This window comes from Mustela nivalis (genome assembly GCF_964662115.1).
Source record: "Mustela nivalis genome assembly, chromosome: 1".
Lineage (NCBI taxonomy): Eukaryota > Metazoa > Chordata > Mammalia > Carnivora > Mustelidae > Mustela > Mustela nivalis.
Window position 1 is genome coordinate 33,829,883 of NC_139020.1, and position 21,503 is coordinate 33,851,385.

Here is a 21,503-nt window from a genome sequence, read left to right on the forward strand (position 1 = left end):
AAAAGTTCTTAGTATTTGCACTACTTGCTTCAGGTGTCCCCATTTGCTCTGGGTAACACTGATTTTGAATTGTAAAAAATATAATGACAAGGTTATGAATCAGCCTGTCAACTGTCTTTGAAGGCTATTAAAAGAGAGGGTTCAAAATCATGTAAACAATTTCAATGTCTTAAAAGTAATGATGTTTAAATTATCATATACAAATGTCCCAGAGCGGTTTGATACAATGTAAACTACCACCACCACTCCTTCCATATACACCAGAACGTTTTCCATTGGTCTAAATCATTCTCTGCGCTTGCAGACAAGCTAAAATTCTAAACGAGGGAAACAAGTTTGGTAAAGAAAAGAACACAGAAACAAAACAATACCATTAGTAATGTTATCAGTTTTGTGTTTAACTTTTGTCATATCCAATAACTTCATTAAGCTATTCCATGTAGAAATACTTATCACTATTATTTGTCCCTGGATAAGGAAAGTTTTCTTTGCTCTCCTTTGAGCTTTATCTCCCAATATACAGATCTTGCTTCAATCAAAAAGATGACCCAAGTAATATGAACATGGCTGATGTTTCCTGCCTATACATCTTTCTAGTTAGTCCTCGGCTTGTAATACTTGTTCTTGCCTCCAGAAATCATGTCTATTCTTCAACAACCAGCTTAAATATCACCTCCTATGTCAGAAATACATCCCTCCTTCAGTCCAAGAAACCCTTTTCTTTTTGTTTTGTTTTGTTCAAGCTAGATAAACTGCTTTCAAGAAAAGGCACATTTTCTAGCTTCCATTTAGGGCTCTGTGTCTAAGTTTTGTCCAGTGATACACCAGCAGAATTGTTATGAGAAGATGGTTTTAAAAGAGCTGATTCAAAGGGGAGAGATATTCACTTTTTGTTCCTTTTCCTTCTTCCTTGTGTGGGAAAGGTGTTTTGGTACTACATAGGAAGGGCAGTATTTCGGTTTTGTGAGATGTTTGTAGATACAGATATACAATTAGGTGAATTTCACATAACTGTACCAAAAAGCCTAACAGTGTGACAGATATCTAAGTTAACCTCCATTTTTAAGTTAGAAGGTATTTGTATAGCATGGAGAGAAACAATATAAAATATGCTATTTTCAAAGAACGTATTAAACTCAATTTGAAACAAATATATTGTATTAAATTTTATATAGCATAAAGAATGCTATTCAGAAATAAGTGCTGTAGTTTGCCTAAAGGGGAAAGAAATATCCAAGAGACTCTAATTATACTAAACAGAAGATTAAAATAAACATTCAGAATTATGGCACAATAATTATCTGGGTCCTCCACAAACTGTCAAAGTTTTCTCCAAACTTCTTGAAGCTTTACAAAGAATCATTTAATGGGGAAAAAAAAAGAATCATTAAATGTGTCAGGTATTTGGGGGGAAAAAAGAAACTTTTAACATTCCAAGTGACAGATGTCAAGACTCATGAATATTTAAATATTCATAAGTTAGCAGATATTCTAAACAACCATCTAGGAATATATACATATTTGCTTTAATGCTATTCCTGGGATCCATTACAAAAAGTTTACAGGAATAGTGGGAGCACAGAGTGGTAACATAACTAAGAAGGTAAACTCTACTAACTGGCTTACAGAACTATACATTCTATTGCTCAGTTTTATCCTTTCAAATAAGTTTCTTTCTATAAATTAGGCCATCCAATAAATAAAGAAATTCTCTTTAGGAAATAGACAAAATTATGTGTCATTGAGAAGGGGAAGCATGAGATATGGATATAAAAGATATGAATTTTAGGAGGCAGTTTCTACTTACAATATAAAACCTCAAGCCTTGTAACTTTCCCTTACTTGTAATATAGTTAGAACTTGGGTTTATTACACACTTGTCATATGTGAGACAGCACTGCAAGCTCTTAACATCATTAAATATTTTAATTCTTACAAGTGCCCAGTAAAATAGGTCTCATTATAATCCCTATTTTTGAGATGATGAATGAGATACAGAAATGTTAAGTAATGGGCCAAAGATGGCACAACCAGGAAGTAGAGTAGCTAAGATCGGAATCTCGTCAGACTGTCTCCAAACCTGAACTCTTTTTTTTTTTTTTTTTAAAGACTTTATTTATTTCAGAGAGAGAGAGCATGAGCGAGAAGGAGGGGTAGAAGAGGAGGGAGAAGGAGACTCCTCACTGAGCAGGGAGCCCCACACGGGGCTTGATAACAGGACTGTGGGATCATGATGTGAGCGGAGGGCAGATACTAAACTGACTGAGCCACCTAGATGCTCCCCAAACCTGAACTCTTAACCATTATGTTATATGGCCTCAAAATGAACATTATATAAAGGATACTGACTTTGCAGGTTTCACTATGTGAAATCATGTATGTGAAAATTATTTAAAACTTTACAAGTCTAAACAAATGCAATATACATAGCAAATCATGGGGGAATGCATAAAGGGAAAAGGACATGAATAATAAAGATACGGTCATTGGCTACTGGTTGAATGTTAAGCACAAGGAAAAGGAAGGAACAACTGAAATGGGTCTTAGAGCTCAACCACCAGCTACTGGAAAAAAACGGTATACTAATAGTAATAATAATTTTAGAAAGGCTTCATAATTTGTAGGGAGGATGGTTTCAGTTTTGGATTTTGTGACTTTGAAGAGCCGCAAAACACCACACAGAGATCTCAGGGAGGTAGCTTCAAAATGTATGTTTGTAGTTTAGAGCAAAACGTTGGATCTTGAAATGCTTTAAGTAGATAATTTTAGAATTATCTACTTAAAGAGATGTCCAAAGCCTCAAAGTAGATGAACTTTCTGAGAAATAAAGAATAGGGCCAATGTAGCAAGAGAAACAAGATGAGAAGGGGTGTGTGGCAAGAGACAGGGGAGGCACATTGGTAGAGCAGAAAAGGCAGGGAAAGAAAATAAGGGAAGTCAACCGAAGCAGGTGAAGGAGAGAGTACAGGGAGTGGGTGCAGAGACCTGCAAGCCAATGACAACCTTGGAAACCAGAGTTTCCCCGTCATTGAAAAGGCAGCAGGATACCTGCAAGGGTCTGACTGTTGAATATGAGAAAGCAGTTAGCACACCTAACTACATAATGAATTAGAGGGAAAACAGGTGAGATATTAGCTTCTCATGTTAGTGACCTATTTCTCCATTTGTAAAATGTGCATTTTAAAGCTGTGTTTTAAAATTTTCTGATATTTTCTCAGATTCATTTCTTAGTTATTGTAATTATTAAAAAAATTAAAATACCCTCCATTTGCATCGACATGGAAGGAGCTGGAGGGGATTATGCTAAGTGAAGTTAAGTCCAGCAGAGAAAGACCATTATCATATGGTTTCACTCATATGTGGAACATAAGCACTAGCATGGAGGACTGCAGGGGAAGGGAGGGAAATCCAAAGGGGGAGAAGTCAGAGAGGGAGATGAACCATGAGAGACTATGGATCCTGAGAAACAATCTGGGGGTTTTGGAGAGGAGGGAGGGGAGGGGAGGCAGTAACAGGGTGATGGGTATTGAGGAGGGCACGTGCTATGATGAGCACTGGGTGTTATAGGCAACTAATGAATCATTGAGCACTACATCAAAAACTAATGATGTACTACTATACAGTGGCTAACTGAACATAATAAAAAATAATTAAAACAAATGTGTATCAAAGTCACGGTAAAAAGAACAATGTCCAGTCCAATGCTTACTGTTGTTACTGCGTGTTTAGCCACACTGTAAATGGAAACATTCACTGTTTAACTGCAATTTAAAAACAAAAGCAACTCAGGTGTCACTAATGTATATCCCAATTTGTGGAGGAAATGCTGCTTGGTATAAAATATCTTGTGCTAAGGGTCAGAAAAGAGCAAATTTGCTGCTAATTTTTAAAATGCAAAAAGATTTTTTTCTACGAGTAAGTCATAATAATTACACTTGCCTTTTATAGTTAAACCTTTCCAAGACAAAATGGGGTATCACTTATGAAAATATCACTGACTCACAGGAAAACAAGTATTTTGTATATCCAAGCTTACGTAGGTAGAAAATGATAGTAGGAAACAAAACTTTTTATACAAATGGATTTCAATGTTAAATGCTAATGTGTATAATGATGAGAGTATTTTCTTCTCTAAGAAAGTAAATCATTTTCACAATATACACATAACAATATAGAGATACTAGAACTGTTGCCAATTTAAACACGTGACCTTGAAGTCAACTGATTAAATAGGAATGCCTATCTTTGTCTTTTACTAAAAAAAGGATGGGTGTCTCCAAGAAGGAAAATTAGAATTTAAGAATTTCCTCTTTATCTTAAACTGTCTTGGCCTTTGATGTTATATTTGCTCAGGCAACTCCTGTCCTTGTTCAGTCAGGGGCAGCATATACTGGCAAGGGAAGGAGAAAAAAGCCAAGAAGAATAAAAGATTTAAGTTGGAAGTAAGCTGGCAGTCACAAAAGTCACTTCCCCCCAACTTTCAAAAACATTGAAAACTGATTTTTAAACTGAAACCTGTTCATTTTTAGCTACTTGAGAAATATTTTCCAAGGGAATAAGAACTCATCAATACCTATTGGGAAAAACAAGAGGTCAAAGTCTTTGTTTTATTTTACACAGTAGAACATTTAGGTCCATGGGAATGGCTGAGCCAGGATTAAAAGCTTACCTGCCTATTCCAAAACTAGAATCTACACATCAAGCCAGAAAACAGAAATGATTTTCTTTGAGATACTATTTTAAGAAACAGAACCTAAAGGGCAGTGCTTGAGTAGGAGGCCCAGAAGGGACAATGAAAAAAACACAGTGTTTCCTGCTTTTCAACCTTCGTGTCATTGTGGCCCCATCACCTCCCCACCAACCCTCACCCCACCTACACCACACTCAGGAGCCTTTTTAGATATTTTTTCCCTAATTGCTTCCACCTCATGAAATTTAAATACTCCAGACCTACTGCATATGTGTTTATATGCTGCAATGCTCTGGAGGACAAAAACAATCATAATATCTAAGATTATTATTACTTTTTGTTCTTCCTTTTCCACCCCCTTCAGTGATATCAACCCCATCGAGAATGCATGAAAAAGGTCTGTTTATGAAACCAGGAAGCTAGGTAAGCTGCTGGAAAAGGGTACACATATTCTCCTTGTATAGAAGGCACACGCTGTCTGCGTCGGGTAGTCAAAGAATTGTTTGATTACACATCTTCAAAGAACATATAAAGGGATCCTACCTCGTCCATTTGATTTCCATCAAGACCTCTTTAAGAGCTGTCGGAAAGAGCTGTTGTCTGGCTCCAAAAATACTGAAATTGACTAACAAATAGAGTAGTAGCTTTCCAACTTCGTAAGCAAAAGAATTGGTTCGACTATTATTTATTCTGCTAATATTTATTTGGTCTCATTTATAGGAGAACCCATATATACACAAAATTTAAGTCTCCTACTTAAAAGATAGAGAGATATTACTATAGTTCACACAGCTTTCAGAAGACTCTTGCTTTAATTAATAAAATGTCTTTCAAAAAGCCAATAAATGGATTTTTAAAACTGTACCAGGGTTATAAATGTTTCTTTGCTCAACATACAATAATTAAGTTCTCATGCCACACTATTACTTTAAAGTCTAAAGTTAGGGATAAAATAAGCTGATCCCTAAAAAAATATTTTTTTTAAAGATTTTATTTATTTATTTGACACAGAGAAATCACAAGTAGATAGAGAAGCAGGCAGAGAGAGAGAGGGGGAAGCAGGCTCCCTGCTGAGCAGAGAGCCTGATGCGGGACTCGATCCCAGGACCCTGAGATCAGGGTCAGGTCATGATCTCAGGGTCCTGGGATCGAGCCCTGCTCAGCAGGGAGCCTGCTTCCCCACCCCCTCTGCCTGCCTCTCTGCCTACTTGTGATCTCTCTCTCTGTCAAATACATAAATTAAATATTTTAAAAAGATATTTTTAAGTGCACAGCACTTTCACATTATAATAAAGAAGAGGGAAAGAAAAGAAAATATAAGATATGGGGTGAATTTTTAACCATGTAATTTAATATTTTTCATTAAACTGTAGAAAATTTATTGGAATGATAATCCAAGATAGCTGGATGTTTTGTTTGTGGAAAGGTGTTATTAAGGCTGACTAGTGTGGTGGGAAGGTGAGACCACAAAAATAACTCAGTATGACAACATCAAAATAAATTTACTTAACCACATTATTAGTTTGTTACTAGGTATAACAAGAAACTTTAACTCATGACCTATACATAACCAAGTATGATGTATATATGACTGAAGTATTGAAAAGGAGTGGATTATCTAGATTTTCAAACTTTTATTTTTCTCATCTCATCTCTTCATCACAAAATGGTCATGTCAGCATATTTCAAAATAGGACTTTTCAATGACAGTGGTTTTGTGTGTGCTGGTGAGGCTCAAACACCTACCATTTGTTTTTATTAAAAGTAATTCAAGAGTCTGTTCGACAATAGGATGCAAACAAAGTTGCAAAGGTGTTTCTGGGTTTTTTCTCCCAAGCTATAAAATTCTTCTCTAAAAAGTGAATGTTGACCTATATTTTTAAGAATAATCATATAAGGACGGCTGGGTGGCTCAGTTGGTTAAGCAAATGCCTTCGGCTCAGGTCACGGTCCTGGAGTCCTGGGATTGAGTCCCGCATCAGGCTCCCAGCTCCATGGGGAGTCTGCTTCTCCCTCTGACCTTCTCGCCTCTCATGCTCTCTCTCACTGTCTCTCTCTCAAATAAATAAATAAAATCTTTTAGAAAAAAGAATAATCATATAAGCTTTTTAGTCAATTATCAACAGATTTATTAAATGTATTTATAAAGGGATGATGACTATTGTAGGCATTTCTACAACATAGCCAAAAACTGTATTTATGCTTTAAAGTTATATTATTATTCTCTTCCATTTTTAATTTATTCTTCTAAAGGTACAACCTCTTTTAAACAACTCAAATATATGAAAATGTTCTTATGAAAGATGAATCAGGTGATAATTCTTGACTATACACAGAATTCTTTAAAATAGCATATTTCACTTATACCTGAAATTATACATTTTAAAAACTCAAAATTAAAGAAAATTTTTCCAAATGTTAGTTACTGTATCATGTGAGTTGTACCTGTACTACCTTATATTTTTAAAACTACTTAAATCTAGTACCTCGATCATTTTTGAGTTATGAAATAAAATGCACAGTTGATTCAAACTTGCTTATTCAAAGAAACACATCTTTTATATGATCCATATAGGACCAAAAAAACCCAAATGAACCAGTATTCAGTATTCAAGTGTTTGATTACATGGGATATAAATATGGAGTAAAAATAACTTACCTAAATAAGATAATGTTATTCTTATCCTGTATTACATAACTTAGGCAGAGTTAACCATTAAATATCTCTTTCACTTCAGTTAATAATCAGAAGGATCTGGTATCTATGTAGCCCTGAAAAATGGCAACTTTATTTTCCTCATAATCTTTAGAAAAATCTTACTTAAAAAAATGAAGAAAATGATTTTGAAGCCATGTGCAAGGGATAGATCCAATTTATAAAGTGAGGTGAACAGTGTGGAAAGAATTTAGACCTACAATTTTAAACCAATTTTAAAGAATTCTGTTAGCAGAAAATCTTGCAGTGCTATATTTAGTTTGAGGTGACTGCCCCCTCAAATCTATTTTTCACATTTTTAGTTGAGTAACATATCTAAACTGTGGATCTGACTCTGTCAATCTCCTATAAAACCCTCAATAGCTCTCTATGACCTGGCCTCTGCTTCCATCTATAGCCTTCTCTCTCATCATTCATGCTCTAAATTGATGGGTCCCTCATTCTGTTTCACCTTCTTAGCTTTGTCTAGGTACCCCTCCAGTAAGGGATCAGGATAGAGAGGAAAGGGACACTTTTAACCCAACTTGCTACAGTAAGCCTCCCTCGACAGTCCCAATCTATTCCTTTCCTGAGTATCGGTTCCGTGTTCTTCTAGAATGTGCTCTGTGTGGTCTGTGAAGGAGACATGTGTCACCTAACACACTTGCATCTGTCTGCTTTGTCTGTCTCTTTTCTGAGTATGGACTCCGTGAGCCAATGGCTAGGTCTTCTCTTGCTTATTCAGGTCCTTGGCCAATGCCTGACCCAGCAGTAATCCAGCAGTAGAAAGAAGCAAGCAAACAGGACTAACGAGTGATTTGTAAGACTGGCTCAAACTCAGGAAACAAGTCACTTGATTTGTGTCACAGATGACCTCATATATAAAATTCACTTTGCTGTTTTCCTCTTTGATTCATCTCTTTTTGGTGGATGTCTCTAGTTGGAGATTTGTTAACATCACTGCTAATCTTAGCATTCATTTCAGGTGAAATAATAATATTGGCTTCTATGGGATGAAGTGTTTTGGAGGCAGACAGAGCTAGGTTCAAGTTCTGACTTCTGTATTAAGATTTAACCTTTCATCCTCCTCATGTGTAAAATGAAGGTAATCGTTCCTACTTCTCACGGTTGGAACTCAGTTTAAATGAGATATGATAAGTAAAACATTTAGCATACTGCCTCGCTCAGTGTAAATATTCAGTATGGAGCTATTTTAAGAACAGCATACTCAAAGACACTCAAAGATGCTGATTTGACAACAGCCTGCCAGATTAAGGCAAGTCACCCATATGATCTACATTCCCCAAGCCCTCAAGGAAAATATATTCCCAAAGAGAAACTTACGTTTCTCTAGTGAAAAAGTTAAAAGAAAAATGACTATGCTTTCCAAGGAACTTAGAAAATATAAATTACTCTCCTCTACTATTAAATGAGATTATTGTGTATAGTTCATCTTCTTGCTTTGTTTTGGGAGTGAGCTGGGGCAAGGTAAGACTCAGATAATGATTTAAAGTTTTAGAGGCAGAGGAATTCATCTTCTAAATTCTTGTCTCCTGTTGGCAAGGAGATCAGGAGAAAGGTTGCCAGAACAGATTATTTGTGTTTCAAGCCTTCACAACCACATTTTAAAAGATGACAACCATATAGCTCACCACCTCTGGCAGTGTGGAATCAGTCATATTTTGCTTCCTATGGTCATAAGGATCTTTATAATCTGCTTGAATAATACCAGAAGAATCAGCATGTACTCTTTGAGCCCAGAAGAATCAGCATGTACTCTTTGAGCTAAAACAAAAACAAAAACAAAAACAAAAACCTCTCTGATCAATTCTTTTTGGAAGGAAGATCTGTGGGTTTCTTCATAACCTCTAGAAGACTTGGAAAGTTCTAGGAGACTGTGAGCCAAATAAGGAAACTTGCTATGTAGTAAAACTGGAAGAGAATTAGTGAAAGTAGGAAATAATTCAAAAGCCTAAGCCCACAGAAGAAACACTATGAAGCATGAAGTAAATACACACCATGTGATGGGTTGGGGTGAGTGGGATACTCTTCCTTCACTGGCATCTCATTTAGGAAAATTCCACTAATAAGATGAGGTTAATGCTCAAATTAGGATTGGATTGGGATTAGACTGGGAGGAGGCTTAGCTGAAGATAAGACTAAATCAGGACTTCAGGGGCTAGGTATAATGCTCATTATATATTAATTTATCCTCACTCACATCTCCTAGCATAAAATCCTATTTTTCCCTCCTTGCGAATACAAACAGTTTGAAAGAGGATCCTGGACCTAGCTGACTTTCTGCATTTAGGAGAAGCTTATGTGAGGCACAGAAGCTCGTGATGTGATGCTTTGGCATTCTTCCAAAATGCTAGGTAATAAAGTAATAAAAAGGTTTGATGAAATTTCTGTATTCCTAAACATTTCCAAGAATTGTTAAAGTAAAGAGTACTCCAAACTCAACCATCTACAACTCAACAATGGAGCTGCTGAGCTTTCTGTGGGTCTCCTAATCCAGGGCTATGAAAAGAGTGAGTCTGCTCAGTGGTGTGCATATGTTTATGCATGTGTGTATGTGAGCACATATATCTGCATATATTCAGTGTGTGTGTATGTATGCATGTGTGTTGGCCTAAGAGCGCAGAATTCAGAGGATGTTAATTTTATTTTATTTTATTATTTTTAAAATATCTTACTCATTTATTTGACACAGAGAGAGAGATCACAAGCAGGCAGAGACAGGCGGGGGGGCAGGGAAGCAGGCTCCCTGCTGAGCAGAGAGCCCAATGCGGGGCTTGATCCCAGGACCCTGAAATCATGACCTGAGCTGAAGGCAGAAGCTTAACCTACTGAGCCACCCAGATGCCCCTAATTTTATTTTATTTTTTAAGATTTTATTTATTTATTTGTGAGAGAGTGAGCACACTCACAAGCAGGGGGAGCGGCAGGCAGAGGGAGAAGCAGGCTCCCTGCTGAGCAAGGAGCCCCACACGGGACTGGATCCCAGGAACCTGGGATCGTGACCTGAGCTGAAGGCAGCCGCTTAACCAACTGAGCCACCCAGGCATCCCCAGATGTTAATTTTAGAAAAAACAAAAAAAAAACAAAAAAACATGCTCTCTTCACTGGGGCTTCCTCTAAGATCCAGTCCCACTTTACCATTTTGTTAGATTAGGAGACATGCTCTGTGGCCTCCAAGCTGAAATCCCTACCTGTGATGACCTCAGCCTGAAGAGAGAGCTGAAGAGAAAAACCAGTGCCTTCCTGTACACAGGACTTTTCTTTCTTTCTGATGACATGATGATGTACTTGCACTAGGAGAAAGATCAACGTCCCCAATGGAAGGTTTGGGTTTAAAAATTTGAAACACAAGAGGGATCATATGGCACAGGTTAGCATATCCTGCACTGAAAAAGTTTCACTTTACCAACAAGTCTTTATAATGAAAATAAACGAGTGAACTAACAGCAATAATTATTATCTCCACTTTTCTGGGAGGGTTTATATGAATAAACCCAAGAGAAAAGTTCTTGCTTCCGGTGTAAGAGGCTTAGCGGCAGCGGACCAGACAGCAGCGCACCTGGCTTAGGTGAGGAGCTGCGGTGGTGGGTCCCGGGCCACGGCTCTCGTTCACCGGAACTGCAGCAGGAGGTCAGCCCCGCTGGACAGGAGTTCAGGACGATTCAGGAGTTCAGCTGTTAACACCACACACACTGGCCGCCATAGACAACCAGCCATAGACAACTACACACATCCCGCAAGAAGAAATTCAGGAACCACACAAGCATCCTACCCTGAGACCAAGCCTGAAAGAATGAAGGACAGAGAGTTAGCGTCCGTGGCTTCTTTCTTCCTCTCAATATTCAGATCTTTAGGAGACCCTTCGCCTGCTGTAAAGGTGTGGTGCATTCGATGTGGTCAATGTGAGCGGGCTGGAGAAAAATGTGGATGGAGTCGCATCAGAAACCCTCCCCACTAGGTTCACACGTGGTTTCTCAAAAGTGACTCTGCTCCCAGGTTCTGATCCTCAGCAAGGACTAGAGAGTTCTTTGGTGAAGAGTAACCTGGCAGAAAGAACACACCCAGTACTGAGGAGGGCATTTAAGTCGCCTGGGGGAGAAGGAGAGGCGATTCCATCTCCTAACTTCCAGTGACTGTCTGTTCCACAGTATGGATCTGTCTCTGGCTTTTCTTTCTTTCTTCCTTCCTCCCTTCCTTCCCTCCTCTTTCTCTTTCTTTCCTCCCTCCCTCCCCCCGCCTTCCTTCTTTCTTTTCTTTCTTTTTTTTTTCCGCAAAATTGCATTTGCATTTCCTTCTTTTTTTCCCTCTGTCAGTGGAGTGGATCTTTACATTGTATCTCCACGTATTAAAATTGCTTGCTGAGATTTTTAAAGACTACCATTGCTAGAACCTTTAAAACCTTGCACTCTGGGACTCTGACTCAAATGGTTGGTGTGGGGCTTAGGCTTCAGTATTTAAGGCTCCTCAGCTAACTGTGGCAGCACTTCCTTAACTCCTAGCATAATAATGTCAAATGCATGGTAAGTTCTTATTCTGTACCATCTAAAATTGGTTATCAGTATGCTGTAAATCAAACCAGAGCCATTACTTTTAAGTCCATGCCATTTAAAATAGATGCTATTTGTGTCTCTGAGCATTTTAACAGGCTTCATGCCATTCACAACTGCTCATATTGAGAAGTTTGCAGTTTTTCACAGCTCAGCTTTATAGACATCTACCAGTCCTGTTACATTCGGTAAACTTGCCTCAACAAGCTAAGAGAAAATGCCAAAAATTAGCACTCCTACTGTTCAGGAGAGTGTATTTTGTCTTCCTATAACTGCTTCAATTCTAGCACTTAGCAGGAAGGCATTTAAATTTTTATTGTATTCCTATCCACTAGAAAAAAGAAGGATTTACAAGTTTGACACTAAACAATCCTAGATGGAAGATTTGAAGTAAGATCACACATTTTACACTGAAGCATAATGTAGCTATCACTCTATGCAGACTGACACTCAGGACACAATCCATTCAACTTTCTCTGTGACTTTAGGGAGGACGTAACATATTCATTAAAGAATGTCCCACGGAATTTCAAATGTCAAAATACAATATAATCATATTGAGAAAATCCTTCAAATTTAGTAATAGAAATTTCATTACACTGCTGAGAGAGAAAATTGCCAGTTTGTAATTATGCCTCTTTCTCCACAGGTATCACTCATTACAGAAACGAGAATAACATCATGGTAATGAGATTCCTAAACAAGAAAGTAGTAAAAACACATCTGCACAGATCAGATGACCCACATTATGGACACAATGTAGTCTGCTCTCTATTGTCATGGTTTTGGTTTGTTCATAAGTAGAGCAAACGATATAAGACAAGTAGAAAAGACTGCTGGTTTAAATTTTATGTGTTGATAAAAATACATCTGAAAAAGCTTCTCGATACCAACCAACTTGGAAAACTCCAGGAGCATCCCCAATCCTGCTTGCTCTGTTTGCTTCTAGGAAGTCCAAGTCTAGCCTTCTGGTCATTCATTCACAGTTTGCACCCATGATACACAAGAATGTGTCCCACCTGTCTTTCTCTTCCCCCTACCTCCTCCTCTTGTGCCTTCTATGATTTCTGTTCCATGACCAGAGAACTTTCCTGTATCTTTTACATTGTCTTGGAATTCTCTTTCCTTCCTAGCCTTAAGAACCCCCTGAGAATCTTAAAAAAATTCCAAAGCCCAAGCTATCCCCAACACTAATGCAATCACAATTTCTAATATTTTTTTTTAAAACTCCACAATGGGCAATTTTAAGAACCAGTGATTTATTGGTTCTTTATTATAGGAGGTTTTTTCCTAATACTTTTCAAAACTTGTCCCTCTTTTTGACAGATTCCTGATAAAATTCTTACTCTTGATAAGCCATGCCTCCTAGAAAAAAAGTCACACAACCACAGGCTGATTTAATTTACAGTCTTGATTACAATTCTGAGAAGATCACTCAATATTACCTAGATATCTTACTATGGCTCCCTAGTATTTTCATACCTGGAGTGATCTATTTCATGCTTCTACTTTTTTCTCAAACATTAGTTATTGCCTCTGCTTGCAGATGATGACCTCACTTGAGAGTATGAAACTATCAAACCTGAGCTTCTTTGCCTTCAAATAACTCCACTTACAACCAACCTATACCTGTATCCAGAAATTGACATGGAAACAATGAGTTTAATTTGAATGAATGAATGAATGAATGAGCAAATGAATCAGTGAGTCCCACTGATTCCAGATTATTTCTGACATTTCATCATAACATCTGATGTCATGGGGAATATGTGTTTTATGATTATGACATGAGTTTTCAGTTTTCTAGACTATCGTGCTACAATATATTAGTGAAACGTTACCAGTTTTGTTGATTTAACTCTGCTAGTTCAGTATTTTTTAAATGAGAAACTTGAATCATTTATGTTTTGAGATACACCCAGAGAGTTATATGCAGCATTAATATTTCAAATTGAATGAAGGTGTACTCATTTAGAAAGTGTTCTTCTATAACACTATCCCCAAGACGAAGAAGAAAATGACAACCGAGGAAGCAAGGCTTCTGTTGCAAGAATAATTCTTACTTTAGTTCAAAGGCTTTCTGAACAAGTGGAGTATGAACATGACAGTACTGAAAGTGATGCATTCACTCTGTATTTGAATCTCTATCTATATATGATAAAACTCAAGTAGATGAAGTCAAATCAGAGGGGAAAACAAAACAACTTCCTTTGAAACAAAACTGGCAGCAAGCTTTTAATAAAAAGAACTCCTCCCCACCAAAACCCAAAAAGTTATTGAAAAACATTTTCTTAATGTTATGAGGTAAGAAACCCGAGTACCTGAAAGTGAAGAAAATTATTTGGGGTTAATTGTTTGGTGTAACTTTCTCCATACCATTGCCTAGTCTGGGACAGGGTTACAAAGAGCCCTCTGAAAAGCCACATTTTGCACAAAATTCAACCTGAAACTCAGGGATGGCAACATTTTAGTGCAGTTTATTTTATTTATTTATTTTTAAAGATTTTATGTATTTATTTGACAGAGAGAAATCACAAGTAGATGGAGAGGCAGGCAGAGAGAGAGAGGGAAGCAGGCTCCCCGCTGAGCAGAGAGCCCGATGCGGGACTCGATCCCAGGACCCCGAAGGCAGCGGCTTAACCCACTGAACCACCTAGGTGCCCCTAGTGCAGTTTATTTTTGAAACTTATATTTAAAGAACTATTAAATGATATTTCATTTTCAAAATTATGATTAAATTTTCTTCATTTTGTTTGGATACCTGATTCTTAAAACCCATTCTGCTTTGTCTGCCAGTATTTTAAATCTGCAAGATATGTGCTTAGCTTAATGGTGATTTTAATTTATGCTCTACTTGATACTGCAAAACATTTATATACATTTATATTTAAAATTAGTGAAATACATTGTTTCTTCTCTCTTTGTAGAATTCTAAACAGTCTTTAATAAAAATACTGTAGTAGTCTTCTCTTATCTGTGGGGATATTCTCCAAGAACCCCAGTGGATGCCTGAAAGCACAGATAGTCCCAAGCCCTACGTATACTATATTTTTTCTATACATACACACACACACATACATACATACACACAAACTAATGATAAATTTTAAATCACAAATTAGGTATGGTAAGAGATTAACAACAATAATGATAAAATAGAACAGTTCTAACAATATACCTAATAAAAGTTAATGTAAAAGTGTTTCTCTCCCTCTCTTTCTCTCTCTTTCTCTCCATAAGTCTTATTGTATTGTATTGTATTGTCTTGTTATTGTATTTTATTATTATTATAATTATTATTATTATTGTATTGTGCTCACCCTTTTTCCTCCTATGATGGTGTGAGATGATAAAATGCCTACAAGAGGTGAGGTGACTCATTTAGCCAATGTGACAAAGCCTTAGGCTACTCCTGATTCTGAGGATAGGTCAGAAAGAGGATCATTGGTGTCCAGATGGAAGTTGACTGGGCGGTAAACTGAAACCGCAGAAAGCAGAACCTACAGGGGGGACCCCTGTATCACTATTGACTTCGTTCCTAGTACTGTGATCACTGGGCATAGTAGCCCACCTGCTTGCCTGACCACACCCCTTTATAGCAGTTCCTGATGAGTCACATGATGAGGTCATGTGACTACTCCCTCCACTTCAGATGAACTGGATTAGGAAACAGTAGTACTTCCAATATAAGCAAATAGCTACTGGAAACCTGGACAAAATATATCCCTATCCTCATTTTCTTCTCCTCTGAATGGCTTTAGGATTTTATTTACATGTTATTAACATACATTTAGTGAGAATATCCTATGTGTATGGCAGATATTTTTTATTTTATATTTATTTTTAGCCATCTATTAAATATTCTTAAATAGCCAGTGGTTACAAAGGGTAGCAAGACATATCCCCATAGATTATCAATGATCCTATGTCTTCTTTTTCTAATATGTATTCATTTAATTATATTATAAATACAGAAAAAAAGTAAACCACAAAGCCATTCAGTCAACACTGGGTCTTTCTTACTGAAGAATTCATGATACTTTAAAGTGATGTTAACCACTTTTTTTTTTTTTTTTAAGATTTTACCTATGTATTTGACAGAGAGAGAGAGAACGAGAGCACTAGCAGGGGCTAGGCAGGCAGAGGGAGAGGGTGGAGCAGGGAGCCTGACTCAGGATTTGATCCCAGGACCCTTACATCATGACCTGAGCTGAAAGCAGATTCTTAACTGACAGAGCCAACCAGGAACCCCAACAACCACATTTTTTCATTTAACTTTCTTTTTTTTTTTTTTTTTTTAAAGATTTTATTTATTTATTTGAAAGACGGAGATCACAAGTAGGCAGAGAGGCAGGCAGAGAGAGAGAGAGAGGGAAGCAGGCTTCCTGCGGAGCAGGGAGCCCGATGCGGGGCTCGATCCCAGGACCCTGAGATCATGACCCGAGCCAAAGGCAGCAGCCCAAACCACTGAGCCACCCAGGCGCCCCCATTTAACTTTCTAATCAAGGAATGATCACTAAATTCATTTCCATAGACCCAGTTTTTTAATTTATTTGAAGTCTAATATTTCCAAATGACTTCAATCTCACTCCAGTGCATCAGTCTTATTCCTACTTGACTTTGATTTCATAGCAAGGCCTCCTTGTGCCTTTTATTCTACATCTGTCTAACTGAAGTTGCTTAAAAGTTCCACCAACAATGTCCTAACCCAGTTTCCTACATATTTATATGACATTTTCTGCTTATCTCTATCACTGTATCTAGTGCATGCACTAGTCTAAAGATAATTGTCTGCTTACTTGTCTGTAATCCCTTTTGGGTTCTGAGACCTTGAGGGCAAGAACTATTTTTCACCTAAGAATATCTGCCACTTAGCAATGCTTGGTACACAGTGGATACATATAAATGTCTAGAGCATGAAGGAATTTTACAAATTGTGTTAAAACACATTCTAGAATGTGTTATGCATGTTAAATTAGTAGTTTAAATTGATATGTATCTCAAATTTACTAACTTTTAAAATTGAACTTACTTTAAATCAATCTGCCTTCTTTATCTCTGTTTCTGTGTATATAGGAATTCTCTGTACAGGTATGCGGGAAAAACATTAAGTTTTATCTAGTGCCCGCAAAGACCAATACACAGATACCATATAGTAGATACATAATAAATGTTAACCGATCAATATATATCCTAGAAGTCATTATAGAAATGAAAACTAGCTGAGGTAACCCTCAGACCCCTTCATACATGAAAGCTAAGTAAGCTGTTTTGGCAGTAACATTCAGTTAATGTCACTATGAATTAAAAACAAAAGAATTAATATTTACTCTTAGACTTACTACAGATACGGTTTAATTTACCCCATATATCAACTTGGAAAATGTTCCTTGATTTCTAACAAAGAATTATTGCATTTACTCATGTTTTAAAGAGGAAATGAATGAAACATTTTAAGATATTTTTAGTTTAAGCATTGTACCATTAGGCAAGATTCTGAAGAAATACTCTTAGATGGAACAGGAACAACAGTATCCAGGACCTATTTATTTAATGGAATAATTAATAATATTAAAAAGTTAACCATAATTTTAATTTTAATTCAACTAACTTAATTTAAATAAAAGTTAATAACGAGCTATGTGCCTAGCAATATTCTGAGTCTTGTATCCATATTAAATCACTTCACCCTCAAAACGGTCCCCTGTGGCGGGTGGTACTTCATTTTATCCCTGAGCAAAGGAAGGCCCAGAAGGAATGCATCCCAGCCAAGTCACGCAGCTAGAGCTCTTGGATTTCCCCTCAGAGAGTATTTTTAATCGCTTTGCTCTACCTTTTCCTAAAAGATATTCATTAATTATACTGTGGTGGCTAATCTACATATTGATATAAAAAAATTTTTTTTAATTTTCTCAAATTGGAAATCAGAAGGTAAAGACCACCAACCAGCTGCAGTATTTTCTAGCTGTACAACATTACCCATGCCCCTTTACCTTCGCGAGTTGCAGTTTTGGCAAAATGTGACTTGGGACATTGACCTACCATACGTTAGTACACCTCTAACTTTTTACCAAGGTTTCTTTTAAACGAAGACATGATATTAAGAAAAAAAAAAAAAAAGTGAAGATTAAGTTAGATGATGCATATGAAAGTGCTTTAGAAAATACAGAATGCCATGTTAATATAAATTTACTTTCATTCATATTTATTATTTTAACTCTCTTATGATCAATGATAAAAATATAAACATAATTTAGCCATCCCTGCTCCCCTCTACTGTATTTGATTCTTTCAGATGATTACATGGTAGAAGAATAAGAAATATAAATGTATTTATTCATAGCCAGTTAAAATAGTCTAGCAAATAAAAAATTCACAGCAAATATTCCTCTCCTTTAATCAGAGAGAAAAAAAATTCTTGAAATTCAAAATTAGGACAATATAAGACAAAAAATAAGCAAAACAAAACAAAACAGCCAAACTGGCATCATTCTGAGGAAATTAGTGTTGATCCTAATAATTTGTTATGAATAGAACACATATCTAAGTGCCTAATGAATGTATGTAAACATGTTTAAATAAACTATACGAATGTGTTTTCTTCTCTTAACTTCTTCTTCTACTAAAGAAAAATAAAAATAAAATTCCAAGAAGTGAACAAGTTTAAAAATGCCTAAAACATGAATAAACAACCAGGTTGCTATTCAGTCAATCTCAAAAAATTTCCTAAATTGATCTTTTTAAATATTAATTTCTTACATACCACTTGAAAAAAAATTACTCTGCTTATAACTATAACTGGTGATTGCAGCTAATAAACTACTGCTAAAAATATTACAAGGTTGTATTTTTTATAAATATTTATTTATTTATCTATTTATTACATACATATACATCTACCTGATATCCTTTTTTTAGAAAAATTGAAAGCCTTGTGATGTGCTAGATATTGTGCCAGTTGCTACTAGTTCCTGGAGATATAATAGTGACTAAGATACAGATGGCCCCTATTTTCACTGAGACTTAAATTTACCAAAAGAGTAATATATTTAATAGTTTTTTAAATGTAATTTTGTTAAGTGTCCTGAAAGGTAAGTATAGGGTAATATAAAAATGTATAACAGGGAAAACTAGTATAGCATGAGGATTTAGGAAGAGCTTCCCCAAGGAAATGAGATTTGCAGATGAAGGATTTGCTCAGGTATGGGAGGGTGTGTTTGAGTGGAATGATTCAGAGAAAAGAGAACTGCAAATGTATAGAGCTCAGAATGGAAGGAGGTTAGTACATTCAATGAACTGAAAGAAGGCTTGCTTGGCTGGAGCAGAGCGATCAACACGGAGACCCACAGGAGACCATTAATGTGAGACTTACAGGTCAGCTGGAGGACACTAGTCATTGAAGCCATTAGGCAGGACAGTGACATGATCAGGAAATAGAAAAAAATATATATAAAGTCATGATAGCTCACAGGGAAATATTAAAACAACACCAATAATCAGAAATTTTAGAGCTATTTGGAGATTACTGATTTTAATACCTGTAGAGAAATGCTGAGACTTAGATAATAAGACAGAGGAAATTAAAAAAAAAGGTGTTAATACTGGTGTTAAGCATTAGGAGCCATTTGTTTTAAAGACAGAATAGAACTTCAAAGCTCTCTTAGTCCTACAGCAAAAAATAATCTCAAGGTTATATTTGATACCACAAATATATTCACTTTATAGACCTTATAGAGATGTTAGAAATAATTATGTTTATTTATTGTTACTATTTATTGTTACTATGGGAAGAGTTTCCAAAAGAGAAGAGATGCTCAGCTTGCCCTAGGTAGAATATATGCAGTTGACTATTAATATAAATACTTCAAAAAGTTTATGAAGCTACTGAGATTTGTTAATATCCTAGCTGTCCATGACCCATTTTTACCCTCATGGAATATATACCAAGACTCAGGAAATAATTCTTAGCATGAATTTGCATCAGGCTTTTCTTATTTAAAAATTATCAATATTTAACTAGAGCTGTTAAATCTCTGTCATGTATTGAGAGTCTGATGCTTGCCTGCAGGTTCTGTTACGTGCTATAGGCTAGAACTGTCTTCAACAAAGGATGACAGTCTCAGGGAAAGGACTTTATTACGTAGTTCGAACTACCCACCCTCTCCATTCATTAGTTATAGGCTTCTAAATTGACGTTGCCTACACAACGTCCAGAATAAAGCAGTAAATTGAGTCAAGATTACTAGAATTCTTTTTTTTAAGGATTTTTTTTTCTTTTTAGTATTTTTTTTTTTTTTTTTAAGTAGGCTCCATGCCCAGTGTGGGGCTTAAACTCACGACCCTGAGAAACAAGAGTTGCATGCTCTACTCACTGGGCCAGCCAGGTGCTCCAAGATCACTAGAATTTTGAATGCAGTGTGTTTTAATTAATGACATAGGACTGACTGCATGAACTCGGAGGTTTTATTTTGGTTCTCTGTTTGGAAAACTGTTATAGTTTCCACACATACACAGAAGTGCAATCTGTTGTTTGTTTGTTTTTTTAAGTGATCTTCAACTGTAATAACTTCATGAACTGCTTTTGTAAATGAAATAAAACATTTAAAAAAAAAATCTCTCACTAAACCCCCACTTCTTCTTACTTTACATGGTGACATATTTATATAGGTTCATAGACCCTATCTTTTTATTAGGATATAATCGAATAAACTGATTGTACAAATAAGGCCTTACTGGAAAAGCTATATTTGTGAACAATATTTATTGGGTCAGGGAGGACCAGTTGCTTTTAAAGAACTGAGGCCAACTTTTATTTATGAATTTAACAACTACGAAGTCCACTCAGGGAACCTGGCCTGTGACCTGACTGGCTGAGTACAGTCTCCCTCCTTGGGAAGGTCACTTCTGGACAACTCAGGAATATTAACAGATTTTGTTGATCAAAATTTGTTTTGAGAGGAACACACCCAAAGGTACAGGCCATACAGGTAAAATATGGTGTATAGTTTATATGGCTGGGCTTTCTAACCTTGTTAGCAAGTAACAGAGATACTTACTTACTTACTTATTTATCTACAGAGACTTTTAAAAGTCCAATCTGAGGTTCCTTAAAAAAACTTCCAGATAGAAATGAATTAATTTGAAACTCTAAGGTTTTTACTATAGAAAAATAAGTCAGCCTTTCATATATACTTCCCAGCCTTTCTATCTCTCTTTAGTGTGAAAACTGGTGAAATCTAAAACTCAAATGCTCAAATGACAGTTTTAGACCAAATAGAACAGAAAATATTATTAGTTGACTTCTGTATTTCATTATTCAAGATCCTTCGGATAATAAAGACCTTTGACTATTCATAGTTTTCCTATTTTTTTTAAAAGATTTTATTTATTTATTTCACAAAGAGAGAGAGAGAGAGCACAAGTTGGTAGAGAGGCAGGCGGAGAGAGAGGGAGAAGTAGGCTTCCCGCTGAGGAGAGAGCCCAACAGGACTCTGAGATCATGACCTGAGCTGAAAGCAGAGCCTGAGATCATGACCTGAGCTGAAAGCAG

The 21,503-nt window shown here is 36.4% G+C and overlaps 1 protein-coding gene across 1 annotated transcript in view; it reads right to left on the reverse strand.

The window, feature by feature from the left end:
* The window catches only part of GBE1 (1,4-alpha-glucan branching enzyme 1), a 271,911-nt gene that overhangs the window by 47,020 nt on the left and 203,388 nt on the right, over positions 1-21,503 (reverse strand). The window lies entirely within an intron of this gene.